This window comes from Musca autumnalis, unplaced genomic scaffold (assembly GCF_047663935.1).
Source record: "Musca autumnalis isolate F117 unplaced genomic scaffold, ASM4766393v1 scaffold_1, whole genome shotgun sequence".
NCBI lineage: Eukaryota > Metazoa > Arthropoda > Insecta > Diptera > Muscidae > Musca > Musca autumnalis.
In genome coordinates, this window is record NW_027411644.1 from 15,051,597 (window position 1) to 15,062,910 (window position 11,314).

The following is an 11,314-nucleotide window of genomic DNA, read 5'->3' on the forward strand; positions in this document are numbered from 1 at the left end:
TGTACTGTAAATGACCTTTAGAGTCGTCTACAATAGTGTAGATGACATTCGGAGCCATTTACAATAGTCGGTGACGTTCGGAGGCACCTCGAATAGATTAGATAACGTTAGGGAAAGATGACTTTGGATTTTTAAAATTAAAATTACTAAATTCATGTCCATTCAACCTTTTTTAGTACCACTGTCATTTCAAGTTTTTACGAGGATCATCCACCACCCAACCCAGCACACTAAGCTGCTGCAGCGTAGAAAGAAATCACGGTCAAATGTTGTGTTTGTTTTCATCAAGAAACAAGTTTTGTTGTTGTAATATATTTGAGTTTTATGGCCTAAAGTAAATTGAATCGGAAACACACTGAAAAGGGGGGAAAGGGCATAGTATTTCGACGACAACCAGATGTTGTGAATGTATCGACGGCGACGAGTATGAAGACAACATGATCGATATAAAATTCAGACGAGTACGTTGTTTTCTTTTTTTTCTTTAAATATAGAACTGCAAATGCCACATTTATTGTTGGTAGAGTTTTAAATAAACTCTGACGATTTTTGAATGCACAAGACGAAGACGCAGGCGAAGAACTAGAATCGCGATAATGTAGTTGTTGTACGACTCTTTGGGTGGTAGTTGATGATGGCGGTGGTGGTGGTGGTGATGGTGGCTGGCGTTGGAGCTTGAAAATGGAATAATGAAAAAAGTTACATTGTTTTCTGAAAACGTGATGTAGACCTAAGTGTTTGATTATTTGAAATTTTCATGGAAATATGCAGAGGCAGCATGTCAGTTGTGCCCTTCATTTGGTTCTTTCCTTGTGGCTTTCTTCTTCTTCGACTTCTTCATTTGCAGTGGTGATCATCATCCCATTTGTTTGGTCGTTTTGCCGTATCATGAATAAAACATGTTTTCGGAACTTATATAATTTTAATTAAAATGTATTCTTTTGTTGTTATCTTTTTCATTTTTTGTTGTGGCTGCTCTCTTCTTAGCCGGAAGGCATTGTTGTAGTATTTACCTTGTTCGTTGGTTGGTTTAGAGTGTGTGAATTTTTTATTTTCTGTTTTTTATTTCGTTAAAAATGTGAGTGAAAATAAAAATACCAGGTTTTAAAAATAACTTTGTTTATTTTAACGGCATCTTTTTCACTTGAATTATTAAACAAATTATGCAAATGTTAAAATTTAATGGTTATGTAAATGTTTTTTTTTTTTTTGTCTAAGAAGAAAAGTGTTAACTGTTGATGAAATAAAAAAGAACATTATTTGTAATTACCAACCAAGTGAGCACAAAATGAGCAATAAGTTCAAATGGGGTTAACGTGGTAGAAGAAAACTAGATTTCTGCAAGGAATAATTTGTTTGATATTAAAAAAAATACAGTTATGTTTTAGAAATACAAATTGTGTTTCAGAAATTAAGAAATCTTGTACATTAGCGTTATAATATTTTTAGATTTTTCGCATGGTAGAACAAAGAACGAAGAGTTAATACTACAACAAATACAACTCGACAACAACCACATAGAAATTTATTTTTGTTTGTAACGTTAGTGTCTCCGGTATCTGTAAACAAAACATGGAAATGTCTATAAATGATTGGAATTTAAAAACTAATATTTTTCACATTTGATTGAATGTTTTGAAAAACATGAATGAAAATTCCTTACATTTTCAATTTGCATAATTTCTTGCAGAAAGTAGACTTCTTGCAAAATTGTGCGGGATCGCCAAAAATTCATTGAAAAAGAAGACTCTGTTTCAATATTTTTGTTTTGTTTTGTTTGAAATCAAAAAAGTACATGTTTATTAGGGCTTTACTTTCTTTCAAATTTAACAAAATACCACACATATTAACAAATGTTGCACCGCCTCTATAAGCGGTGTTATAGTGTGCGGCACGTCGTTCGCACTTGGAGGAGGTTACATGTCATCGATATGAAGAAGTCTTTATGGGAAATAGTTTTTTTCTGATTGATATATTTTTTCCTTAAAAAATGTATATCCCTAATATATAACGAAAATATAAATATACATATACCAAATGTCGTACGGAATTTGAAACTAACATTACAGCCCAGTTCAGTCAGCTGGGTATTGCTGCTATCTTATATTGTTCTATTATTATTATTATTATTATTATTATTATTATTATTATTATTATTATTATTATTATTATTATTATTATTATTATTATTATTATTATTATTATTATTATTATTATTATTATTATTATTATTATTATTATTATTATTATTATTATTATTATTATTATTATTATTATTATTATTATTATTATTATTATTATTATTATTATTATTATTATTATTATTATTATTATTATTATTATTATTATTATTATTATTATTATTATTATTATTATTATTATTATTATTATTATTATTATTATTATTATTATTATTATTATTATTATTATTATTATTATTATTATTATTATTATTATTATTATTATTATTATTATTATTATTATTATTATTATTATTATTATTATTATTATTATTATTATTATTATTATTATTATTATTATTATTATTATTATTATTATTATTATTATTATTATTATTATTATTATTATTATTATTATTATTATTATTATTATTATTATTATTATTATTATTATTATTATTATTATTATTATTATTATTATTATTATTATTATTATTATTATTATTATTATTATTATTATTATTATTATTATTATTATTATTATTATTATTATTATTATTATTATTATTATTATTATTATTATTATTATTATTATTATTATTATTATTATTATTATTATTATTATTATTATTATTATTATTATTATTATTATTATTATTATTATTATTATTATTATTATTATTATTATTATTATTATTATTATTATTATTATTATTATTATTATTATTATTATTATTATTATTATTATTATTATTATTATTATTATTATTATTATTATTTTTATTATTATTATTATTATTATTATTATTATTATTATTATTATTATTACTATTATTATAGTTATTATCCTTATTATTATTACTTACTTACGACGAACTAAGAAAAGATCTCCAATATTACGTCTGTCTGGTTACCCTAACATTTGTAACAACACAAAAAACCAGCAAAAGAAAGCGATTAGAGCAATTCTTCTTTTTCCTGAAAACAGTCAATCATCTGTTTTTAGTCTTTCTTATGATATGGCCAACGCAAACGTTGCACTTCGATACGTTTATCTATACTGATGTAGTTGTATAGCAGATACTCGTGGTTCATACGACTCACAATGGTTCAGGAATCGATTTTCCTGGCCAAAAATCAAAATATTAAAAGTTTGTTTTGTCAAAGATATTTAATTTATATACGGGATTCGATAGTAAACATATTGAAACTAAGGAAACCAAAAAATTAGGTCAAAATATTGGAAGGTGTGGGCATGGTGTGCCCCTAAAGACGAACATTTTCCCCATTTTTGGGAAATACGCAATTTTTTCTAATTTCTGAAGAAAGACGTACCTATAGCTCGGAAACTATAACAGATATTGTGTTCATTGTTTTTTAAGGTAGGTAGGATTGTGGCCTTTAAAAATCGTTTTAGTAAATTACCGTAGCGTTTAAACAACATGAGCTATTTCATTTTTCCCCAGGTACTAAATTTTATGAAATTCCAAATTTAGTGGATTAGAACTTTTGTGGAACAACATGAAACAAAGTTCGGTTTCCACAGAAAGATGCCCGAGAGTCTCCTCTTTCAGCTTATATATACTTTTGTGCCCGTCCCGTTCCGTCCGTTTAACACTTTTTTCAATTTATTGAAATTACAAATTAAATGTGTGTTTTTCTATAGTGTTTCCATATGAATTACAGCTTTTTGACACAAATTAACATTTTTTGAGTATATGAGTTTTTATAAGAGTTATATAAGTTTTATGAAAACCAAAGGAGAATTTTTAAATTTTTGAAAAAATTTAAATTTTTTTGTAATTTTTTTTTTACAAATTTTTGAAAAAATTTTTTTCCAATTTTTTTTCGATTTTTTTTGGTAATTTCATTATTTATTTGTTGTTGTTTGGCCATCTTTAATATATAGGAAGATATAAAAACCACAAAATCACTCATATTTTAATGAAAAATGGTTTAAAAAACTCAAAAGTTTAACTTTGACCTTGAATTTCTCTGCAACTACAAGACCGAATTCGACCGCTTATAATTCGTCTGAAACCTGTTTGTATTATTCGTATAATAAAAAAAGAATTTTGAAAATATCTCTATCCGTTCAAAAGTTACAGAATTTTGACCAGGAAAAAACGATTCTGAACCATTGCTCGACGTCGATATTCATCATCAACGCAGATTGGTCCGTAGATCTTTCGAAGAATTTTTCTCTCAAACACACCAAGCACTGCCTTGTCCGCTTGTGCAAGTACCGATGCTTCGGTGTCACACATTAGCACGGGTAGTATCAGTGTTTTGTAAAGTGTTACCTTTTATTTGACGAGATGTGGCTCTGTTTTTAAACTACTTACCTTAGTCAAAGTCTTTTACTACCTCAAAATTATAGGAGCCAACTTCAACAGTTGGTCCGAGCTCTATGGACGCATTGCGTATCGACACCATCAACTTGGTCTCCTTCGATCTTCACAAAGGTATCAGTTACTTCTTTTACTGATCGTCCTATGATGCATTAGTAAGTAACATGTGTCTATTTCTGTAGATTGTGCCATTTCTTTTAATGTTTGCCTCTCGTATGACCTTTGCCAGCGGTATGTTGAAGAGGTCACACGAAGGAATGTCTCCTTGTCTGAAACGTCTTTTGGTATAAAACAGTTCGTAGGGGTTCTTTCCTATTTTAACTGAAGATCGAGTGTCAGTTTAAGTCATTTTAAAAAGCCGTATGAGCTTGGTGGGAATATCAAATTCAGATATGGCTTGGAATACCTGTGAACGTAGGGGGCTGTCGAAGACTGCTTTATAATCGACAAAAAGGTGGTAGGTGTCGATCTGCATCTCTTGGGGCTTCTCTAGGATTTGCCACAGGGTAAATATCTGCTCAATGGTGGACTTGCCAGGTCTAAAGCAGCATTTGTACGGTCCAATTATTTCGTTGACCATAGGCTTTAGTCGTTCGCACAATATCCCTGACACTATATTGTAGGCAATAGGAAGGAAACTTATGCCCCTATAGTTAGAGTATACAATCTTATGGCCTTTCTTGTGGACGGGACACAGGATGCTCCGGTTCCAATCGTCGGGTACGCTTTCTTCCTGCCAAATGGTACTAACTAGCTGATGCATACACCTTATCAGCGTGTCGCCACCGGTTCTGAACAGCTCGGCTGGTAGGCTTTAATTTTCGTTGTGACAACTTGTATTCACTGCCCATCATACGACGCTAAAGTTTCATCAGGGGCAATTCCTTAGCAAATAGTGTTTGGCGAGCAAGATAACTCGCATCTGCAAAAATATATTCAAGGATTTGTGGTATAAATATCCCACCAAAATGGCTGAAATTTGGTATTAAGTCTTCGTTAGGGGTATGCAACTTTACAACTGAAATCTGTCCACATAGGTCCACGTCTTCATATAGCCCCCATTGAACGGTACCTACCGATATTCGGTATTTTGAAAGCTGTAGCCTCAATATCCCACCGAAATGACTGAAAATTGGTATTTAGTCTTCGTTGGGGGTATAAAACATTCCACCTGAAATTTGTTGGCCTAGGTCCACGTCTTCATATAGCCCCCATAGAACGGTACCTCCCGATTTTCCGTACTTTGAAGGTTGTACCCTCAATATCCCTCCGAAATGGCTGAAATTTGGTATTTTGTCTTCGTTGTGGGTATAAAATATTCCACCTGAAATTTGTCGGTATAGGTTCACGTCTTCATATAGCCCCCATAGAACGGTACCTCCGGATTTCTGGTATTTTGAAGGTTGTGGCCTCAATATCCCTCCTAAGTGGGTGAAATTTGGTATTAAGTCTTCGTTGGGGGTAAAAAACTTTCCACTTAAAATTTGTCGGTTTACGTTCAGGCGTTCATGTAGCCCACATAGAACGATACCTCCCGATTTTCGGTATTTTAAAAGTTGTGGCTGTGGTTATACATTTCTCTATTTTATTGACTTGCTGAAGAGAATTTTAAACAGAAAAATTGTACACACAAACCGTTTTGTACCTATTATCAGAGCTCCAATTCACTCGCGAGTGAAAATTTTGGGGGAGGCGGTAATTTTTTTGGGTGCAAAATTTTTGTTGGTTGTGTGGCAAGTTTATTTTAGGATGGGATAAGTTATTGTTTGATGTTGGGGAGGTGGCAAGTGTTCCCACTCAACTTACTCGAAGTCGAGAAGAGTTTCACTCGCGAGTGGAATTCGAGCGAGTATTCGGAGCTCTGCCTATTATTGAAATATTTGTTGCATAAGAAAATATGTAAAATGCATAAATTTTACATATGCAAAAATTTATGCATTTTGCATATGTCATATGTTTCGATAGCAATGTAATCAGAGGCAAAAAATATATCCAGTCCCAAAATTTTACATGAATCGGACCAAAAATAAGGGTTGCATAAAATTCCGCTAATTATAACATAATTTACTCCCAGACTATGTAGTAGGATAACACATATTTTATTATCGATTTACGTTTTTATATTTTTATTATTTTAATTTTAAATATTTTTTATTTATCTTTACAGGTACGTGGGCACAATTTTTATTTCTCTCTACAACATAAAATTGTGTATTGTATACAAAGGTAAGTAAATATTAAACGACAAATAACTTTTTCGGATATATCTTTCAGAGGACAATTCTGATCAGAATAAAATAACCCCCTATACCATTGCTATCGCAAACGATTCGTTTTCGAATGTTTTTCGATAGTTTTGCGGATATTTTGTTCGAAAACGACACACGAGAACGAATTGAAAACGATTCATTCGTCGCTCAGTTTGTGGCAGGAAAACCTTCGAATTCGAATATCGTTAATAATATTATTAGCGAATGAAAGATGATAGTTTTACGATAGTGGCGACTCGATATGTAACTGTTGATAAACATTGTTGTCTTGTGTTTGGCAACCCACCCATATGTTGTCTTTATCAACACTTATTGTCTATATTATACCCCCTCATACCAATTGCGGATATTATTCGAATGTTCGGCACAACTTTCGAAAACGATATCACATTCGAAGAATTGGCAAATGTTTTTCGGGTGTACACAAGCACGTTGTTCTTTTGTTCGTCAAAAGTTTAAAAACGATATCGTTTTCGAACATTTGGCGAATGCTTTTTCTTCACAAGAAAAATTGTTTCGAGAAACATTTTTTACTATGATTTTTTTTTGTTTCAAAAAACAATTTATATTGTTTGTAAAAAATTCCCATTTGCTTTTTTCAAATAATTTCGATATAAACACGAAATTATTTTGAATTTCTCGCTATTTTTACTATCTTCTCAAGATCCATAATAATTTTCATTGAAAAGATCCCTCTTCATTTTATAACATAATTTATTAAAAGGACAATTAGTTTACATGACATAAGCTCATTTTCATTACTCATATTACAACCTAGTGTGGGAGTAATTCCTTAAGCTACCCTATCGCTCATACTGGAATTCTAAACGCATGATGATCAATTAACATTCTTAGAATTCAATTCAGTTCAGCACAATACTCCATAATGATTCATCAATAAATAGTTAAAATTGCAAAGAATACCAAACTAAAACAAAAGCACAATTCTCTACCCTTGCATCCATCCACTCTACATCAATCGGTTGTCGTGTAATTAAATCCCTGTACCCTTTCATGTATTCATCTTTTGTCTAGAACCAACTAGACATGACTTGCTTACTTACCTACATACAAACATACTCGTTTTGAAGAGGAGGTTTACATTACTATTATTTTCTCAGTCACATCTTAGGCACGGTCGGTTTTCCCGCCCTGATAACTACGCCTCACTTCTTTAAGTTTTAATGGACCAAAAACACAGACACGCATATCTTTTAATCATCCTTGGGAACGAACTTGTTGCTTGTTGTGGCTTGTCGTCTGGGTAGGCAATATTTGTCTGTCCACATATCATCATTGTGATCTTAAGGAGCCGGCCGGTATTTCGTTTCGTTTGTATTGTATTATCTCAAGTACAGAACAGGCTTGTTTGGCTGATTCACTAACACACAGTGCTGTGTCATTGTGTCATTACGGTCATCATCATGGATCATACCAATGGATGATCATCATTGTCATCATCATCGAACATAATTTGTGCATTGGCGATCATTCAATGTGTGAACGGAATGTTAAAATGGAATCCTGACATTGCGAACTTAAAAATTAATCATACTATTTTCAATTAAATCTGAGAGTTCATATTAGAATGACAGCATTATCAAAGTGTTCTTCTACTTCTTCAACATTTCACTGCTAAACAGCAACTAAACCCCATTATAAACACAACCTTAAAATACCCCTTCGGCGTTGTGATTCTCAATAGAAATGGCTCTTCGGAGGACTTGAAAGTGAAAAAAGTGTCCAGAAATTCGTTAAAGAAATTTTAAAGAAAATCTGCCGTAATCGGTTCAGTAAAACCTGGTCTAACCCGGTTTTAAATCTGGCCTTTTGGGTTAAATAACCGGCTAATCGGATCTGCCGCCCATGAAAATTATAACAGCTGATCCAACAAGAGGTACTTTTTTCAACATACTTTTTTTGACAGATCACGCGTGAGTCGTGTCACGTGTTATTTTTGTTTAGTACTGTTTGACATTTTATCATGGAAAAGCTTACGAATCTATAACGTTTAGAAATCGTTCAACTTTAATACGAAAATTCGCGTTATGTGGGGAGTGTGTTTCGAGCCTAATTTTGTTCAGTGATGAGACACATTTCTGGCTTTATATGTATGAAAAGAAGCAAAATTGCTACATTTTGGAAAGAAGAGCAACTTAAAGAGATTCAAGAGCTGCCACTTCATCCAGAAAAAAATAATGGTTTGTGGGTCGGTGGAATCGTCGGACTGTATTTTTTCAAAATGATGCCGGTTAGGGCCTCATCGTCAATGACGACCGTTATTGCGCCGTGATAACCGACTATTTGATGTCTGAGATTGAAGCTCGTAATCTTGGCTACATTGACATTTGGTTTCAACAAAACGGCGCCACTTCCCACCCATCGCATCAAACATATATATGTTTACTGATTGGCCGGGTTTCAGAGAGTTCACCAATCACTGCTTCAGAGAACTGCCCAATCCTTCTGATGTTCGGGTAGCGGAAAGGACGTTCCGAGACATCATCACTGCTGCAGCCGCTCGCAATATCCCTGCTGGTCGAATACCCGAAGTAAGACCAAACTTCCCAGCAGAAGCGACGGGATTAGCAAATGAGCGTGATGAGCTTCATCGAACCAACCTCAATGACCCCAGAGTCAGGGAGCTGACACTGGAAGTTAACAGGCTGGTCGACGAGCATAAGCGGAACAAGTGGTTAAATCATCTGAAAAGTTGCAACATTGGAGCCGGTATATGTGAATTGTGGGCAACGGTTAAGTCACTCTCGAATCCTGGAAGAAGGGAAGATAGGACCTCAGTCACGTTTGGCGACGTTACGTTGACTGACCCGAAGAGGTGCGCAAGTTATTTCAATCGACAGTTTGTCGAGCACCCCGAGAGTGACAGAGCGAAGAGAAGAGTATTACGTCGCATCAGATCTCTTCCTGCAGAGGAGGAACCACCACAGTTTACAATGGATGATGTTGTCAATGCCATCAGGAACGTTAAATTATCCAAAGCGTTGGGCCCCGATGGAATCTCCATGGTAATGCTGAAGCAGCTGGATGAGCCGGAAGTGGAGTATCTCACTAAAGTTCTCATATTGTCGCTATCCACCCTCATTGTTCCCGAAGTCTGGAAAATGGGCAGGGTGGTCGCACTACGGATGCCCGGCAAGGATGCCAGCGAAAGTGAATCGTACAGGCCGATTTCGCTTTTGTCGCCCGTAGCAAAGACCCTTGAGGCCTTAGTCCTCCCCAGAATCAGAAATAGCTATCAAGTTGCCGATCATCAACATGTATTCCGTAAGCAGCACGCCATTACCACACATATTTATCAAGGACTCAACCAGAGACGGCCGTGCGATAGAACAGTGATGGTGGCGCTTGACTTATCAAAAGTCTTTGATACAGTCAGGCACTCCACGCTGTTTGAGGATATTGAGCGGACAACCCTCCGGTCAAGCTTGAAACGCTGGATACTCAATTATATGTGTGGACGCCAGTCGTACGTGGAATTCAGGAACAAAAAGTCCAAACCCTGTAGAGTGAAACAGGGAGTTCCCTGGGGTGATATCTCCGGAACTGTTTAACCTCTACCTCTCCTGTATTCCGCCCCCTCCAGACGGTATCTAGATCGTAACGTATGCGGATGATTGCACGATCCTGGCGTCAGGTACCTACCCTGATGACATCGGTGAGAGACTGAACAACTATTTAACCGATCTTACCACCTTTTTCCATTCGAGGAATATGCAGATTTCCGCCACAAAATCAACAGCCACTCTGTTCACCACATGGACAGCGCAGTTTGGAAGAGAATTGAATGTCGTCGTCGACGGTAGCAGAATTCGGACCACAAACTGCCCCAAAATTGTAGGGGTCACATTCGACACTACTTTCAAGTCGTGCGCGCACGTCACAGCTATCTGCGACAAACTGAAAAGTAGGAACAAGGTCCTCAAGACCCGGCAGCACTTGGGGTGCAGATAAAGAAACCTTGTTGACCACATATAACGCGATAGGTCGGTCTGTGGTGAGCTATCCGGAGCCAGCTTGGTCCCCGGGATTATGTGATACGAATTTGAAAAAGATTCAAACCTGCCAGAATGCCGCCCTGAGAACAGCAACAGGGTACCTCCTTAAGACTTTAGTGGACCATATACATGAGGAGGCAAAGATTCTTCCAGTAAAGCAACACAATGAGATGCTTTCGTTGCAGTACTTGCTTGGGTGTTACCGTGAGAGCCATCCCAATCACCATCTGCTGACTAGGCCAGGCACATTCAGGCATATCAGGAAGGATATTCATGCTCTAGAGGCGGAGGTCCAACAATATAGGAGAGAACCCCTAGATCAACAGGCATATCAAGCAGGTTTAAGTAGTATTCACACGTATGCAGTTGCTAAGGCCATCAGCAAATATAGTGTGAATAAAGTGCTCGAAATACATCCCCCATCTATTGCAGCTGAGGAGCGTCAGCTGCAACGACAAGGTAGAGTAGTTTTGGCTCAACGATCGGGATATTGCAGT

General features: G+C 34.8%; 1 protein-coding gene across 9 annotated transcripts in view; it reads left to right on the plus strand.

Annotated features, from left to right (window-relative positions):
- Positions 1–11,314, plus strand: part of cno (adherens junction formation factor afadin) — a 267,454-nt gene that overhangs the window by 22,665 nt on the left and 233,475 nt on the right. Inside the window, exon 1 of one of the 9 annotated variants that reach the window (XM_073967812.1) lies at positions 6,699–6,757. The exons of the other annotated variants lie outside the window; for them this stretch is intronic. The gene's annotated coding sequence lies outside the window, so the exon portion shown is untranslated. Of the gene's footprint in view, positions 1–6,698; positions 6,758–11,314 lie in introns of those variants that run through there. 9 annotated transcript variants of the gene reach the window in all.